Raw genomic sequence first — 18,736 nt, 5'->3', positions numbered from 1 at the left:
TTCTTAACATTACAGAACTATTCTTATGTTATGCCCACCTTGTTAATACAGCTGATGAATATTGTAACAGACTACACCTTCTATGAACTAAAAGTTAGAAAAGTGGACATTCCTTTAAAAAATTCCAGAAGGCTTCTCATCAGTGCCCTCAATGGGCAAATGAATCAACCTGATCACCCCAGCATAATGGCCTGCATCAAAATAAGCTCAGAGTGGGACCATGGTAGCAGGCAGCAGACAGCACACCAGGTAGTAGCAGGAAATTGCTGACATGCCTGTTTTCAGGCCTGACTGCTTATTACTATTAAAATTCAACTCCATCTGTGTCGAACTGTTGACTGTATGTTTTCTTAATAGATAACTGTCCTAAGAAGTTCACAATTGTCTCAGCTACAAATGCAATTCAATATTTTACAGAAGTAATGTAATTTGGAGAAGAAATTTTGATTTAATATTGTATGAGATGTTGCTTGACAATTAAAACATAACTTACTGCAGCTGTACTTCAGTTGTTTTATCTTAAAGGTTTCTCTTGCTCCTGAAATGCAGAAAGAAAATAGTTCATAAATAATGAATTTTGAAAACCGATACTGAAAATACAAAGCCAGTCCTATGCATTTTTTGCTTTAATTGGAAAAAGAGAACAAGTTACATTTTTCAGTGTTAGAAACTAAAAGATCTTGTCTACAACGAATTTACTATGCCTATTGTTATGAATCCAGCTGATGTTAGTATCAAATAAGTCAGCTCCCAGAGTAAAACCTGGCTTGTTAAGCTAACCTTTTTTTAAAACAATTTTGAAGTCTGTTATTCAGCACATTCATAAGAGTCTGCCAGTATGCTTTAACACAAATAATAAAACATATGTAGAATTAGGAAACATATTACACTAGACAAAAATGTTGGGAAAGATTTGATTGGTAACACATCCAGGAAAGGATTTAAGCTCATACTACCCCTTTTTCTGCAATATCTTTACCAACAACCAAGCCTGAGTGAAGAGCTAGAGTACCTTCAAATAGGCTTCTTTTCCAGATTGGTACAGCTGCAACCAATTTGATTGCTGCAATTGCGAGATGCTGTTTTCTTCCGTTGGTATCTCACCATGAAATATTAAAATTAACTGCAAAGTAAATTCACTATCAATTTAACTTCAGAGCAAACATGTATGTTCTCAGCTGTCTTGTCTCCACGCTGTCTTTTTATAAATGCACTGAACTGGTAACCTCCATTTCTTGACATCAAAGTTGTAAAACCTCATGAAAATGCAAATATGCAAACATGCCTTCAGACTCCCCAGTACAAGCTCCTAAGACCTCTAGACCAATGTCTTCCTTCTTCACACATATAAAAAAATATAAATTAAGCTTAAAATTCTGTTTCATGTACATTTCCCATTTCCCATTTGGCTTAGAGTGACTTTTTCTCACAATCTTCTGCTTTTCACCTCATAAATGTTGTAACTGGGCTTTTGGGCATCTTTCTTGGGCAATAGCACAGCCAGTGATTTGCATGAGCTCACTACTATCAGGACCTTTCAGATTTCATGTCTCTAGTGCAATTTTCAAAGACCAGCTACATTCTACGAAATATACTTCAGACTAGGAAAGGAAAACTTTCTCATCTCTTAATGGATAGGAATCTGGAGAAGTTGGTGGACAGCTGATGGAAAGGAAACAGGTATTTTCTAGTCAACTAACACTGGAAGCTCAGTCAACCTGGATACAAACTGCAGCCTACATCAGTGCTGCATCCTGGGTGAAACAGGATGCCCAGGAATGCAGGAAGAAGGTTAATAATTTATGTTGCTCGAGAGAAAGTGCCAACATCTTCCCACTGCTGCCTCACATTCAAAAGGGACACTATCCATTCTAATTCTGCCTCTGCATACACATCACTCCTGGGTCTGTGAACTACAATTCAATATTGATCATCTCTCGTCAATGGCTTTCACGCACTTCATCTTCTCAATCTACTAATCTTTCTGTCTTCATTTTCAACTCACTCACTGGGGTCACTTCGCCACGTTTTTCTGTTCATGCATTCATTTCCACCATACTCAATTCCTCCTTTTGTCTGAGTGCAGCAAACTTTGGCTTACTTCCACACTGACACCCCTACCTGATATCCCCAGATGTCTCACACTGAATAATCTAATATACAAAATCTTTCATAAAAATCATATTCTACACATGTCCATTTTGGAGCTGAATTCCTCCTGATGATGGGATCCTGTCAAGAAATGACAGAATATTTGCAAAGATATTGGGGGACATAGTTTAGGGTGAATTGGGCAATTACAAATCAACTACCTATTTTACACTGCATTTTTTTTCCCAGTAATGCTAGTAATAAGGAAAATCAGGCAAAGTGTAAAATAAACTACTGATTCACTAGCACTGATGAATTTGGACACCAAATAAAGATCAATGGGGATAAAAAAAAGAGACCTTTGAAATGTGAATGCTAAGATGCATACCTAAAATTTTACACAAAGATCATAAGACAGATGAATGATTGTTTAAAATTGAGAAATAAAAATATTTTCAAAAGTGTCATCCAGGAAAGAAAGTGTCGGTGTTTTGATAACTTGATCAGAGCTGAAAAACTACTAAAATCTCTTCCAGAGGATAAAGTGGAGGGAAGCAGAAAGTGAAGTTGAGCTAAACATATTTAGATGGTGGATCACAGAGCAGTTGCACAACAGCTATATTACACATGTGAGAATGGCAAATGACTGATAAGCATGACATACCACAATAGTAGACCTCCTGTTAGGAGTAACTACCAACAATAGCAGCAAAGACAAATTTAAGCCCAAGTGACTCCAGGGCTGGATCAGGTTTATGGTGATTGTGGCTGAATTCATGATCCAACAATTCATGGATTGTTAAAATGTGGACTGCACAGGAGAAAGATTAGGATATTTTCAATTTCCTGGACATACATTTGAGGTCAAAAGAAGAGATACAATCAAGAGGTCTGTTATTTATATTTGGTCTCTGTTTTGCTGAGAATGGGACAAGTTTTAAATAGCAACAGGAAGCATTTTGTGAGTCTTTCACATTTGCTTCAATTTTAGAACAATTTTTTCTTTAATTTTTCATGCCATGTGGTGTCACTAACAAGGCCACTGTTTATTACTTATCCTGAATTGGTCCAGAACTGAGTGGTTGAGCAGAGACGCTAAAAGAGATTAGCTTTTAATTTTAGATTTTATGATTTGAATTTAAATTTCAACTCAGTGCGTTAGAATGTGAATCCATGTCACCAGAGCATCAGCCTGGAATGCTGAATGATTAGTGACATTACCATTGAGCTACCATCTTTCACTGCCCAATTACGCCTGTCTCCCACCTCAACAAGATAAGCAGCCTGGGCTCCCTCAAGAAACAAGTTAGGAAATGCAAACACAAATCAGAAATTAAGAGCATATTAAGGAGCACTAAGGATTTTGAAATGAAATTGCACCTCATCAGCTATGTGTAAACTACACCACTGACACTGACAGCAATAATATTTGTCAAGCATGCCAATCAAACATGATAGAATGATGCAGGAGGTTCTTTTCAAGATCATCAAGGTTAAATTTTGGGTGGAAGACAAATCAAAGAATTCAGTTTTCTCTTTAACACAGTTAATAACTATGCTACTAAGACAGGAAAGGGCCAGAAAGGAAGATAAGAGGAATCACATTATTTGCTAAGTTGCCCAGTCAGAAGGAATAGCTGGGAGGGAGATAACAAAACAAGCTGACCCAAATGGAAGTGTCATACTATATTTGATTTGAGTAGATTGCTTGCAACATTACTCCAACCACCCTGAAGCACTTTTGCAAGCATTTACTTTTCATATTTATGACACAGTCCTAAAGGACAATGGACTGGTTATCTGCATTAACAAACAATGTCAAATTCCAAAATAATTGACATTCATCTCATTTTGCAGATATAGCTCAAACACGGATCTATTCGCCCTTGCCGATAATGTCACTATAAGTAGCTTGCGTCCTTGTTATTCTTTACTAATTTGATCAGAAACAGTGCTGTAAGCAAATATCACTAAAATCAAAACACGTTCTTCAAACCTTGACAGACCTTTACCAAAATATTAACAAGTGAGATTAGGTTTGAAATCATAAACAAAAGATACTTACAATTTCAAGAAAAATGAATATATAAAAACAAACCTCAACATTATTACTGTTTAGGTTTCCACTGTAAAATACTTGAACTTTAATACACTTACAATGCAGTAACATGAGGTGCATGAAGTCTGTTGCTTGTCTTCCACCATTTTTGGTTATTAAAAAAGGTTTGAAAACAGCAGGTTATGATAATAATTATTTAAACTGTAAATTTGAAGCAGTAAACATTTTCAGGCTGTTATGTTAGTTTTTTTTATTACTGAGTTTTAAGTTTTCTGTGATTGGAAACAGCTTTTCTCCTGTCTAACCTATCTAGGCCTGTGACAATTTTAAACATATCAACTGAAACTCCTCTCAACTTTCTCATCTCTAAGAAGAACAATCTCAGATTCTCCAATCTGCCCCTTAATTGGCGTTCTGCATCACTGGATCCATTCTCATAAACTGTTCATATTTTTCCTTCACCTTCTAAGATTAATACACTGTTGTTCAATGTGAAGCCCAAAATTGGGCATAACATTCCAAATAGGTCAAGTAAGTACTTTATACTATCATATGTTTCTTGCTTTTGTATTAATAAAGCCCACAAGCCTGTATGCCATTTTAGCCATTTTCTCAACTTGTCTTGCCAACATCAATACTGTGATTGTTTCATACAAATATTACATGTAAAAACATACATGGTATCAATGTGATATCATGGGTTTTACATTTATTGCAGGAAACATCAGTGACTTTGCTAACAATTTTCTGACATATTAATTTAAGTTTCCCCATAGAAGAGAAACTGCTGACATAACGCATGTCAAAAAATGTGAGTGATCTAGATTGTGACAAATACTTAACTCAGTAGACTGATGGGTATGTTGATATTCCATTCATTTCAAAATGTCCTCATACTTCCTATGATCCAGATTTAGGGATGAATTTTCACCTCGTGGATGGGAAACTGGAGCTGGGGTAGTTTGCAAGTCCCAGAATTGCTGTCGGTGTGAAATAGCGAGCGACCTGGAATTTTATCAAGTCAACCTTTTAATTCTCATGGAGCCAGGCTCCCTGGCCAGTTAGGAAGCTGGTGGTGTTTCCATTTATCTGTGTCCTTGTCCTTCTAGATGGAGGTTATCATGGGTTGGAAGTGGCTGCCTACAAAGCCATGTAAAGAGCATTTGTACAAAGGGTGCACACTGCTGCTACTGAGTGTCATTAGGAGGGAGTGGATGCTTGTGGATGTCATGTCAAATCAATGAGTTACTTTGTCCAGGATGATGTAAAGTTTCATGAGATGTTAATGGAGTTGCATCATGCAGGCAAGTGGGGATTACTCCATCACACTCCTGACTGTGCCTTGTAGATGTAGGTAGACTCTGCAAAATCAACACGTGAGTTACACACCTCAGAATTTGTAGTGTTTGCTGTAATCTTGTAGCCACAATATACCTATTTCAGTTCAGTTTCTGGTCAATAGTAACCCCAGAATTTTCATAGGAGGGGATTCAGTGATGGTAATACCACTGAATGTCAAGAGGTAATGTTAGATTCTCGCTTGTTGGAGATGGTCATTGCCTGGCACTTGTGGCACAAACATGAATTGCTGCTTGTCAGCCCAAACCTAGATATTGTCCAGGTCTTGCTGCATTTGGGCATGGTTTGCTTCAATATCTGAGGACTTGCTGAACATTGTGCATGCTGTGAAGTTACTACTTCTGACCTGACAGTGGAGTGAAAGTCCTTGATGAAGCAGTTGAAAATAGATAGGCCTACGAACCTACCCTGAAAAACTGAGAGCTCTTTGTGGTACAGTCGAGGTGCCCTTAGGAGGTGAAGGTTCAAGTCCCACCTGCTAATGAGGTATGTCATAACAAGTTGATTAGGAAAATATTTACTCTGAAGACCTCCTGCAGAGATGTCTTTGAAGTGAGGTGACTGATCACAACTACCTTCTTTTGTGCTAAGTATGGCTCCAATCAGTGGAGATTTTCACCTTGACTTTTATGCACTCCAGTTCTGTTAGGACTCCTTTTATGCCATCTTCATTCAAATGCTGCCTCGACGTCAAGGGCGGTTACTATCAAGTCACCTTTCAGCACTTTTGTCCATGTTTGAATCAAGGCTGCACTGAGGTCAGGAACAGTGTGCCAACTGTGAAACCAAGTTGAGCATAAGTAAAAAAAGTATTGCTAAGCAAATGCAGCTTGATAGCACTTTTGATGCCATGTAGCATTGTTTTACTGATAATCAAAAGTATATAGATGGGTCAGTAATTACCTGGGTTTGACTTGTCTTGCTTTTTATGTGCAGAACTACCTGGATTACTAGTCCAGCAACAATACCATTGCCTTCCCAAGTGAAAAAGAGAAGGGGACCAAGGAGCCACAAAGGTAATAAAATATGAATGTGAAGTAAAGACACTTCAGATTATTCATTGCCAGAAAATGGATAGAGAAGATTAGAGCTAGATGAATTCAGTCTCACCCAACCAGATGATAATGGAGAGGTACTGAGTAAGTATATATATCCTTGTGTCAAAAACTGCAATGAGCATAAACCTGATTAGAAGGAATTAAAACTGGAATCTTGGAAAAGTAAGCACAGATTTGAGGGTGACAATATGTTCTATTATTTTGGAGAGAAAAAGAAGGTTACTCATCTAAAGTTAGATAATAATCTGAAATGTGCACATTTGTTGCACAGACAGTAAATTTATTTTATTTGCATGCTTTGGAAATGCACATGCCTGAACTGGGGTCACATCTTCCAGGGCAATGCAATCTAGCAATGACAGAGCTGTTGGGATTTCAAAGGTGGACCAGAGAAGCAGATAAGGACTGGGAAGAAAAACAGTGCAAGGAGCTGTCAAGACAATAGCCTGGCCTGTAATGAGACTATAAACTGCTTCGGTGGCACAGTGGCTCAGTGGTTAGCACTGCTGCCACTCAGCGTCAGGTACCTGGATTTAATTCCAGCCTTGGGTGACTGTCTATGTGAAGTTTGCACATTCTCCTCATATCTGCACTGATTTCCTCCACCTGTTCCACTTTCTTCCCCTGTCCAAAGATGTACAAGTTAGGTATATTGGCCATACTATATTCCTTTATAGTGCCCAATGTGCAGGCTCAATGGGTTAGCCATAGTAAATGCGGGTTACAGGGATGGGGTCAGAGGGTATGCCTGGGGAATGCTTGATGGGCTGAATGGTGCAGACTTGATGGGCTGAATGGTGCAGACTTGTTGGGCTGAATGGTATCTTTCTGCACTGAAGGGATTTGCTGATTCAAGATGGCACACCCAGTCAGTGCCTCATCATAAATGTTACATGACTACAGCAAGCCAGAGGGTCCATTAGTACAGATTGCATTTCCATCACAAACATATTCCCTATCATAGAAAAAAAATTACATTAAGTATCATATACATTGAGTTTCTCAAGTTATCAAACATTCATAGAACTGTACTCGTGCCTTAACAAATCATTGTTTTCATTAGTGTCTGAATATGCATTGCACACAGCCTCTAAGTCATGCCACTCTCTCAATAGCACCTGTGGGCTTATTTGGGAGAATTTCTTTCCCTGGTGAGAGTCATTCCTATGCCATTTATTGTGACATTGCCATGCCATGGTTTCTTTTGTTGGCATGTTGTGAATCTGTGGATTGTGTTGATGGTGAATTTATATCTTCTTGGTTAGCTGTTTGCAGTTTTTTTTATTCATTCACTTTGTGGGATGATGGTCTCACTGACTGGCCAACATTTATTGCCTGTCCCTAGTTGCTCATGAAAAGGTGATGGTGAGTTACCTTCTTTAATCACTGCAGTCCACCTGTGGTTGACCCACAATGCCATTAGGGGGGGAATTCCAGGATTTTGACCCAGCGACAGTGAAGGAATGGTGATATATTTTCAAGTTAGGATGGTGAGTGACTTGGAGGGGAATTTGCAGTGGTGGTGCTCCCATGTACCTGCTACCCTTGTTCTTCTAGATGGAAGTGGTCATGGGGTTGGAAGGTGATATCTGAGGATCGTTGGTGAATTTCTACAGAGTACCTTGTAGATAGTACTTACTGATGCCATTGAACGATGGTGTTGGAGGGAGTGGATGCTTGTGGATACAGTGCCAATCAAGCAGCCTTCTTTGTCTTGTATGGTGTCATGCTTCTTGAGTGTTATTGAAGCTGCACTCATCCAAGCCAGTGGGGAGTATTCCATCACAGTCTTGATTTGTGATGGTGGGTAGGCTTTCAGGCAACAGGAGGTGAGTCATTTGCTGCAGTATTCCTAGCCTCTGACCTGCTGTTGTAGCCACTGCATTTATGTGAATCCAGTTGAGTTTCTGATCAATTATAACTTCCAGAACGTTAATAGTGAGGAATTCAGTGATGGTTACACCATTGAATGTTAAGGGATGGTGGTTAGATTGTCTCTTATTGGTTGGTGATGGTCATAGCCTGGCAGTTGTGTGGCGTGAATGTTACTTGTCAGCCCAAACTAGATATTGTCCAGATCTTATTGCATTTGGACATGGACTGCTTCAGTTTCTGAGGAGTCATGAATGGTGCATCGTGCAATCATCGATGAACATCCCTACTTCAGACCTTAAGACGGAGGGAAGGTCATTGATGACGCAGCTGAAAATGGTTGGGCCTAAGACACTATCCTGAGGAACTCCTGCAGAGATGTCCTGGAGCTGAGATGACTGACTTCCAACAAACACAACCATCTTCCTAAGTGTTAGGTATGGTTCTAACCACCAGAGATTTTGCTCTCTGATACTTACTGATTCCAGTTTTGCTAGAGTTCCTTGATGTCACACTCGGTCGAATGCAGTCTTGATGTAAAGTTAACAAACAGATTCTCCAACTGTGCATATGTGCATGCAGATGCAACTGTACCATTAAGTAAGACCATAAAATGATAAGTAATAGAAACAGCAGTAGACTATTTGGCTCCTTGAGCCTGAGAGTGTGGTGCTGGAAAAGCACAGCCCATTAGACAGTATCCAAGGAGCAGGAGAATCAATATGTTGGGCATAAGCCCTTCATCAGGAATGAGGTTTGTGGGCCAAGAGGGCTGAGAGATAAATGGGAAGAGGGTTAGGGCTGGGGGGAAGGTAGCTGGGAATGCAATAGGTAGATGAAGGTGGGGGTGAAAGTGATAGGTTGGAGAGGAGGGTGGAGGTTGCTCCATCATTCAATAGGATCATGGCTAATCCAACATTCTATGTGTCCACTTTCCTGCCCTTTCCTTATAAATTTTGATTCCCCTACTGTTCAAGAATCTATTACAGCCTTAGATATACACAAAAACTCTGCCCCCACAGCTTTCTGTGGCAAAGAGTTTCAAAGACATTCAACCCTCTGAGAAAAGAAATTCGTCCCCATCACATTTTTAAACTAGTGCCACTTTATTCTGAGACTACACCTTCTGGTCCTAGACTCTTATATAAAGAGAAATATCCTCTCAGTATTTACCCTATCAAGTCCCTTAAGAATCCTATAAATTTTAGAGATCACATCTCATTCTTCTAACCTCCATTGAGAAATGTCCCAATCTGTCTAGCTTGACTCATTAAAAGGATTCCTCACACTGGGGATCATTTTATTGAACCTTCACTGAACTGTCTCCACTGAAATTATATCTTACTTTGAATAAAAGGATCAAAACTGTTAACAATACTCCAGACATGATCTCAGCAGCGCCTTGAACAGTTGCAGTATGATTTCCCTACTCTTTACTCCAGCCCCCTTGAAATAAGGGCCAACATTCCATTAGCCTTCTCAATTACCTGCTGAACTTGTGTGCTAGCTTCCATGCACAAATATCCCAAGTCACTTTGTGTTGCAGATTTCTGCAGTTTTTTTCCCTGTTTAAAGAATGTTCTGTACTTCTGTTCTCCCTTTCAAAATGAACATCTATGCATCTTGCCACATTATACTCCATTTGCCAATTTTTTGCCCATTTACTAATCTATCAATATCTCTCTGTTAACTGCTTGTATCCCTCTCCAAACATGCTTTTCCATCTATTTTAGTGATGCTTGCAAATTTGGTAACAGTACATCCCTCCAAGTCATTGATACACAATGTAAACAGTTCCTGTGACCAGTGGGGTTCCTCAGGGTACCTTGTCTCCATTTGCTGTTCTCTGCCAATTAGCCAATGTTCTATCCGTGCCAATAAACTACCTCCAAAATGTGGGCTCTTATCTTATGACTTAACATTTTGTGAGGTATTTTGTCAAAGTATGGGTAGTTTAAGTTTGGAAGGGGAAGGCATTTTCAGTTTCAGTCAGAGAAAGCTGAAAGAAGGTTAGGACACTCCTTTTTTTCATTCAGTTTATTGACAGCTGACTCTATAAATTCACATTCTTGTTGTTTTGTGTATTTTCAACATGCTACTACCATTAAAATCTACACACCTGTTTAATTCATACTCAATCTGCTTCCTTCTACTTCCAACTTTTCTCTTTAAGCTACTAGTGAGCATACATCTATCTGATTTCCTTTTCTCCATAATGGTGTGCCACTTACAAATTGTGGAATCAGCATCAGTAGCTTTCCTGTTGTATTTAAAATTTAAATGGATTGGCCATTCCTTCAACTGATCATGTGTATTATAGTAAACAACTAATAGGTGGTGAAAATAGATAAGCTTTTATGTTTTTATCATCTGAAAATAGAAAAGTTTTTGTGTTTTATTGTATTTATCCCCTTTCTACATTTTGTCAAGATGAATATTGTCTAAATCAAGAGGGAGAGAAGTTCAAAGAAAAATCTATTGCCAAATTTCAAATGTTAACACTATAGTTGAACACTATATCTCATAAGCATTTGTGTTTTATGTCAAAATCAAAGCAGACCTTTCCTCACGTTACTTTGAATTGCAAACTAGAACGCTTCCTTTTAACATTGCAGTTACTTGAGGCTATTCGATTCACCTTAGTTTCCAGGTCAACTTTTGAGATGAGTTGGTTCTAGGAGATTCTCCCACTAGCATCCACCTAGGTGAATCCTCCAGCCCTACCTCAACAACTTAGAAATTTGAATATTACCAGCCTGAACATGGAGCTCACTAACATCCTTGTGTTGTAACTCCAAATTTAAAACACTCAGTCTTTCTGATGGCACTCTACTTCTTATCCTGAAAGCTGTTCCAGACACAAACGGACACCAGAAATTACAGCCTAATAGATTATGAAAACAGCGTGGTATATTAGAAACAAAGGAATCTCTTTTGACCCAGTTCCGTGACAACATGACAAACATAGCCATTTGGTGAAGAAGGAAGGTGGTGCTACGTTATGGGAATGTCCCCTGATGCAAAATGGCAGCGTCCAAGTAGAGTATACCCTCTATCGGACATCTTTATATTTCGTAAAAACAAATGACTTTCCCCTCACACCTGCTTGCCTATGCCAACTGTGTTATAGCATGGGTAGGGTAATGGTTGATTTAGCTTTTAGCAACTGTCTGTATTATAGGAGTGCGCTAGGAATAGGAAAATAGGTGTACAGGGCACTCTTTATGCTTTATATGCTCTCTGGACAGAAATTCACCCAACAACGGTATGTAATGTCCAGCCACGTACATCTAAACAGGAACAGGTAGTAAAGGTAAAGCAAATATGAAAAAAATCAAACCTTTCAGAAGATCAGTTTACGTCTCTTCTCATCTGCAATCACCAGGAAAGATTCCTTTGGAATGAGAGATTTCTGGAGATTTTAGACTGAAATCCTAGGATTATTTTACTTTCATATCATCTGGTGTGTAAAATTCAACTAATCTTTCTGTGTGGGACTATAATCTGTGACAATGAAACTCTGCCACTGACAGTTTTGTGTAGCTGAGCTGAATGATAATAACTGAGATGTTGGTAATAGCATCTCAGGCGTGTACAAATATTGTAACCAAACAAGTCCTGTGGTGAGCTATCTCCTCCACTTCAATAGGTTAGAAAAATCAGGAAATCACAGGCATATTGAACTCAATTAAATTTAATGTTAATAAAGGTGTGCCATGATGTGTTGCGTTTTCTTCACTAATTTATTAATGCTAATAAAATCACATTCTTACGAATCTAATTCCATCAAGTGTGATGGAGGATAGCTGAGGAAATAGGCCTGGAGGGCCTAACAGATTTTTCTAAAACAAGCCAGAACTCTCAATGAACAAACGTTGGCCCTCTAACCAGCTTATCTTGGCACTTGCCCACCTTTGTGTCCTTTCTGCGTTCTCAAAATATGTCACAATGTCATAAAACCAAAAATTAAAGGACAATCATGAGACCTCAACAAGTCCCCATAAACAGAAATATGTTGAATGATCAGTTAATTTCTTAGGGCCAGATTTTTGGCATCAAGGAAGGAAGTCGCCTAACATGGCAAGCCCACCTTCATGAGATCAACCACATAAATATTATTTTATTTCCAGGAAGGTGGGGAGTGATAAAATGTTCTTTGAGATTTTGAATTTTAAACTAGTAGCAATTGGTGCTGGTCAGTGAAGAAAAAAATGTAGTTCTCGTACATTCAGAAACAAAGGAAGTGAGCGTAGGGAACAAGGAGATGGTGGATCAATTAAATACTTATTTTAGTTCTATCTTCTCAAGGACACAAATAACATTCCAAAAGTGTTGGGAGTGCAGTACCCTGTGACAGGGAGGAACTGAATGAAATCAGTATTAGTAGGGAAAAAGTATTGGGATGATTGATAGGATTAGAGGCTGATAAATCTCCAAGGCCTGATAGCCTATATTACAGAGTGTTAAGGAAGTGGCCCTTGAAATAATGCATGCATTGATGGTTGGCTTTCAAGGTGCTGTAGGCTCTGGAATAGTTCCTATTGATATGAAAGATGATAATGTAACATCACAATTTAAAATAAAGAACATAGAGAGAAAACATGGAATTATAGACCTGATATCAGTGGTAGGGAAAATGCAAGAGTCCATTGCAAAAAAGATTTAATCGCAGAACCCTTGGAATACAGTGACCAGATTGGATAGAGTCAGCATGGATTTACAAAGGGGAAAAAAAATCATGTTTGAAAAATCTACTGGAATTTTAAGGATGTAAGCAGTAGAGTTGATAAGGGAGAGCCAGTGGACATGCTTCTCCTTGACTTTCACAAGGCTCTTGAAAATGTCCCACATTACAGATTAGCACATAAAATTAACATGCATCAGACTGGAAGTAGTGTACTGACATGGATGGAGAACTGGCAGATGAGACTGACAAACAATAGAAATAAATGGGTCTTTTTCCTGATGCAGATAGTGATTAGTGGGTACTGCCGGGATCAGTATTTGGATTCCAACTATTCATAATATATATTAATCATTTAGATGACGAAAGTAAGCGTAATGTCTCCAAATTTGCAAATGACACGGAGCAATAGCAGGGCTTTCTGGGGGTAATTTCAGAGGCACAGCAGAAAGTCATGTTAAGGAAGAAGAAACGTGCCAAGGGGAAGACGAGGCAACCATGGCTGACGAGTGATAGATTGGAATTAATGGGGAACAAAGAAATTGCAGTGGAACTGAATAGGTACTTTGCATCAGCTTTCACCATTGAAGACACTAACAGCATAACAAATTTTGAACAGAGTCAGGAAGTAGAAATGAGTGTAGTGGCCATCACTAAGGAGCATTTGTTGGGGAAGCTGAAAGATCTGAAGGTGGATAAATCACTCAGACTGAATGGACTATATCCAAGAATTCTGATTGAGATTGCCGAGGAAATTGTTGAAGCACTGGTGGTAATCTTTCAAGAACTACTGGAATCAGGGAGGGTACCAGAGGTTTGGAAAATGATTAAGATAACACTGCTGTTAAAGAAGGGAAGGAGGCAAAAGATAGAAAATTATAAGCTTGATTTTAGTCATTGGTAAGAAATTAGAGTCCATTACTAAAGATGGAATTGCAGACCACTTGTAACTGCTTGGTAAAATAGGACTGAGTCAGCACAGCTCCACCAAGGGGAGGTCATTCCTGAAAAAACTGCTCAAAATCTTTGAGGAAGTAAGTAGTTTTTAGAAGAAGGAGAGTTGGTGAAGATGTTCTATTTGATAAGATGCTACATGGAAGGCTGCTAGCTAGGAGCCCAGGGCTTTTAGGGGCAAGGTACTGGCATGGATGGAGGATTGGCTGATGTGCAGAAGACAGAGAGTGGGAATAAAGGGACCTTTTTCAGGATGGTAGCTGGCAACCAGTATCGTTCTGCAGGGATCAGTGTTGGGACCACAACTATTCATGTTATACATTAATAATCTAGATGAAGGAGCTGAAAGCATTGTTGTTAAGTTTGTGGATGACACAAAGATAAGTGGAGAGACATGTAGTGTTGAAGAGGTGGGAAGGCTTCAGAAGGACCTGAACAGGTTAGGAGTGTGGGCAAAGAATATTTGGGAATACAATATTTGAAATTATGAGGTTTTGGTAGTAAGAATAAACATAGAGTCTATTTTCTAAATGGGTAAAAGGTTTAGAAACCTAGGGCACGAAGGGACTGAGGAGTCCTCGTTTAAAATTCTCGTAAAGTTAACGTGCTGGTTCAGTTGGCAGTTAGCAAGGCAATTGCAATGTTTGCATTCATTTTGAGAGGGCTAGACAACAACAGCAAAGATGTACTGCTGAGGCTGTCTAAGGTTCCAGTAAGACTACAATTGGAAAATCGTGAGCAGTGTTGGGCCCTGTATCAAAGGAAGAGGATGGGCGGACCTTGGAAGGTTTGGGGACCAGAAGACGTTCACAGGAATGATCCCGGGAATGAAGGGCTTGTGTATAAGGAGTGTTTGAGGACTCTGGGTCATATCAATGGAGTTTAGAAGGATGACAGGGAATCGCATTGAAACCTACAGAACACTGAGGCCTGGATAGGGTGAATGTGGAGAAGATGTTTCCACTAGTAGGAGGGACTAGGACCCAAGGGCACAGCCTCAGAATGAAGGGATGACCTTTTAGAACGGATATGAGGAGGATTTTCTTCAGAGGCTGGTTAATCTGAGTAACCTATTGCTGCAAAAGGCTGAATGCCTTTAAGACAGAGATAGATAAATTCTGGACTAGTAAGAGGATCAAGGGTTACGATGAGAAGCCAGGAGAAGGGGATTGAGAACAAAACAGTCATGATCAAATGACAGAGCAGATTCAATCACTGAATGGCCGAACTCTGCTCCTATCTCATATCGTCTGAGGCAGGTAAGACAGTGACCTGCGATGGGAATGTAAAAATGTCTCAATTTGATTTGGGCAAGTTCAATGAGTGAATAAATACATGACAGTTGAAGTATGACTTTAAGATTATCCACTTTGGTAGCAAAAACAGGAAGGCAGATTATCTGATTGGCTACAGTTTATGAAAGGGGGAGCTGCAAAGACACCTGGGTGTCCTTGTACACCAGTTGCTGAAAACAAGCATGCAGGTCTTGGAGGTGCTAAAGAAGCTAAGTAGTACACTGGCCTTCATACTGGGAGGATTTAAATGTAGGAGCAGGCAAGCCTTGCTGCAATTGTACAGGACCATAGTGAGCCCACACCTGGAATATTGTGTGCAGCTTTGGTCTCCTTACATGAGGAAGATACCCTGGCTATGGATGGAATGGTGAAGATTCCTGGAATGGCAAGACCAACATGTGACAAGTGACTGGATCAGTTTGCACAATATTCATTGGAATTAAGAATGACAGGGGATCTCATAGAATCCTATAACATTCTAACAGGATTAGACAATGTAAACACAGAAAGATATTCCCAATGACTGGAGTCTGGACAGAGCCAGGAGTCACTGTCTAAGAATATGTGGCAGGCCATTTAGGACCGTGGTGAGGAGAAATTTCTTCACACAGGGAGTTGTGAATTTGTGGAATTCTTTGCCACAGAAAGTGGTTGAGGTCAAACCATTAAATATTTTCAAGAAGGAGTTAGATACAGTTCTTAGAGCTAAAAGGAACAGAGAGTATGGGGCAAAAGCAGGAAAGCAGGGTGCTCATTTGAACGATCATTTTAAATGTCAGAACAGGCTCAAAGGGGCACATGGTCTACTCCTGTCCCTATTGTTTACATTTCTGTGAAAGAGTTAAAAAATTAAGTGGTCAATCTTCCCAGAATCATTATTTTAAATCAGCATATGTCACCTGGAGTGTTAGTGGAGGTTTACAACTACAGAGAGAAAATATCAAGCCAACAGCATGGCAGAGTCTAGAATGAGCAAATTTCTTTTCTATTTAGTTCAAAAGATTTTGGGCAGTTCAAAGGAGACCTGACTGGGATCAGAAGTAAGTATACTTTGAGGCTGGCATGGTGCCTCAGTGGTTAACACTGCTGCCTTACAGCACTAGGGACCCAGGTTCGATCAGAGCCTTGGGCGACTGTGTGTGGGGTTTACACTTTCTCCCCATGTCTGTGCAGGTTTCCTCCCTCAATCCAAAGATGTGCAGGGTTAGGTGAATCGGCCATGCTCAATTGCCCAGAGTGTTCAGGGATTTGTAGGTTAGGTACACTAGTCAGAGGTAAATATAGGCTAGGGAAATGGGTCTGGGTGGGTTACTTTTGGCAGGGTCGGTGTGGGCTTGTTGGACTGAAGGGTCTGTTTCCACACTGTAGGGATTCTATGATTCAATACATAATCTCTCTGAGAAAATGAAAATTGTTCAGAACAGTTAAGGCAATAAGTTACCTCAGAGTAGGAATATCATTTGTGAAACTTCTAGATTGGAAATGTTTGGTTCAAAAGACTAAACTCTCAGTTGTGTGGATACACTAGAGAAAATACCTCACAGCTCAAGGATTGGTACTGGGTAGAATTTACAGATTTGACAGGGAATTAATTTATCTATGTATTTGAATATATAACATGTTGCTGTTGGAGAGTAGATTAGATTTGTTCTGCTATGTATTATGAATATTTTTTAAACTGCATTATATCTAGGTTGCAATGTTTGTTTTAATTTTATTTCTTTTGTGTCATTAATTTCTGTCTTATTGTTAAAACCAAATATGTAGTCTTATGTGCTTATTTTTCAGTGAAAGACTGCCTATTAAATAAAGATCTCAGACTAGGTTTGATTATAGGATCGGATTTGTCTAATTTAAACATCAGTTGGGATCATAACAGGTGATGTAATCAGTTTGGTTCACCCATTTCTGGATGCCGTAGAAGTGGACAAGTGCCAAGATGGGATTACCAAAAGGCCAATGCTGTGAAAAGAGTTGGAAAATCTTTAGTTGGGTAACAAAAGCAGTGCCCAGTTTTTCTTTAAAAATTGTAGCTTAATATATCAATATATATACAGTACATATCAGGCTGATGGGGCCTGAGTGTAATAGATTGGCTTGGATTTTCCAATGAGAGAAAGTGAGGACTGCAGATGCTGGAGATCAGAGTCAAGACTGTGGTGAGTTTAGAGAAGATTTGTGGCTCAGGTTGAGTTTCTGATTGTAGATTTGCTCGCTGAGCTGGAAGTTCATTTGAGACATTTCATTACCCAACTAGGTAACATCTTCAGTAGACTCAGGCGAAGCACTATATATGATTCCTGCTTTCTATTTATATGTTTGGGTTTCTTTGGGTTGGTGTTATCATTTTCTGTGGTGATGTCATTTCCTGTTCTTTTTCTCAGGGGGTGGTAGATGAGTCTAACTCAATGTGTTTGTTAATAGAGTTCTGGTTGGAATGACGTGTTTCTAGGAATTCTCGTGCATGTCTCTGATTGGCTTGTCCTAAGATGGATGAGTTGTCCCAGTCGAAGTGGTGTCCTTCCTTGTCTGTATGTAAGGATACTAGTGAGAGAGGGTCATGTCGTTTTGTGGCCAGTTGGTGTTCATGTATCCTGGTGGCTAGTTTTCTGCCTGTTTGTCCAATGTAGTATTTGTTCCAGTTCTTGCCTGGTATTTTGTAAATTAACTAGTTTTGCTTGGTGTCTGTGTAGTGTCTTTGAAGTTCATTAGCTGCTGTTTTAGTGTGTTGGTGGGTTTGTGGGCTACCATGATGCCAAGGAGTCTGAGTAGTCTGGCAGTCATTTCCAAGATGTCTTTGATGTAGGGGAGAGTGGCTGGGGTTTCTGGATGTGTTTTGTCTGCTTGTTTGGGTCTGTTGCTGAGAAATCGGCGGACTGTGTTCATTGGGTACCCATTCTTTTTGAATACACGGTATACGTGCTTTTTCTCTGCTCTGCACAGTTCCTCTGTGCTGCAGCGTGTGTTGGCTCATTGAAGTAATGTTCTGTAGTGCTGAGAGTGTGGTGCTGGAAAAGCACAGCTGGCCAGGCAGCATTCAAGGAACAGGTGAATCGACATTTTGGGCATAAGCCCTTCATCAGGAATGAGGCTTGTGGGTCAGTGCTGAGAGATAAATGGGATGGCGGTGGTGTTGGGGGGAAGTAGCTGAGAAAGCGATAGGTGGATCAAGGTGAGGAAAAATGATAGGTCAGAGAGAACAGAGACGGACGGGACCCACACACTCTCGACTTGGATTTTCCAATGGTCTGAAAGTTGTTATTCCAATATAAATAGGAGTCGCAGATGGGGATCCTGTAGTAGCCCTGCCATTAGCAGGCTCCAAAGGAATAGCCCAGGAAATAAAAAAGATTTTTCTAGGTAA

At 39.7% G+C, this 18,736-nt stretch overlaps 1 protein-coding gene across 14 annotated transcripts in view; it reads right to left on the bottom strand.

The window, feature by feature from the left end:
• The window catches only part of LOC140480572 (poly(rC)-binding protein 3), a 295,539-nt gene that overhangs the window by 122,790 nt on the left and 154,013 nt on the right, over nt 1-18,736 (bottom strand). For 13 of the 14 annotated variants that reach the window (XM_072575588.1, XM_072575587.1, XM_072575586.1 and 10 more), the window contains one exon: nt 494-538. The exons of the other annotated variant lie outside the window; for it this stretch is intronic. The gene's annotated coding sequence lies outside the window, so the exon portion shown is untranslated. The remainder of the gene's footprint in view (nt 1-493; nt 539-18,736) is intronic. 14 annotated transcript variants of the gene reach the window in all.

The sequence above is a fragment of the Chiloscyllium punctatum genome, chromosome 8 (genome assembly GCF_047496795.1).
Source record: "Chiloscyllium punctatum isolate Juve2018m chromosome 8, sChiPun1.3, whole genome shotgun sequence".
Taxonomy (NCBI): Eukaryota; Metazoa; Chordata; class Chondrichthyes; order Orectolobiformes; family Hemiscylliidae; genus Chiloscyllium; species Chiloscyllium punctatum.
This window is presented reverse-complemented; position numbering and strand designations above follow the sequence as displayed.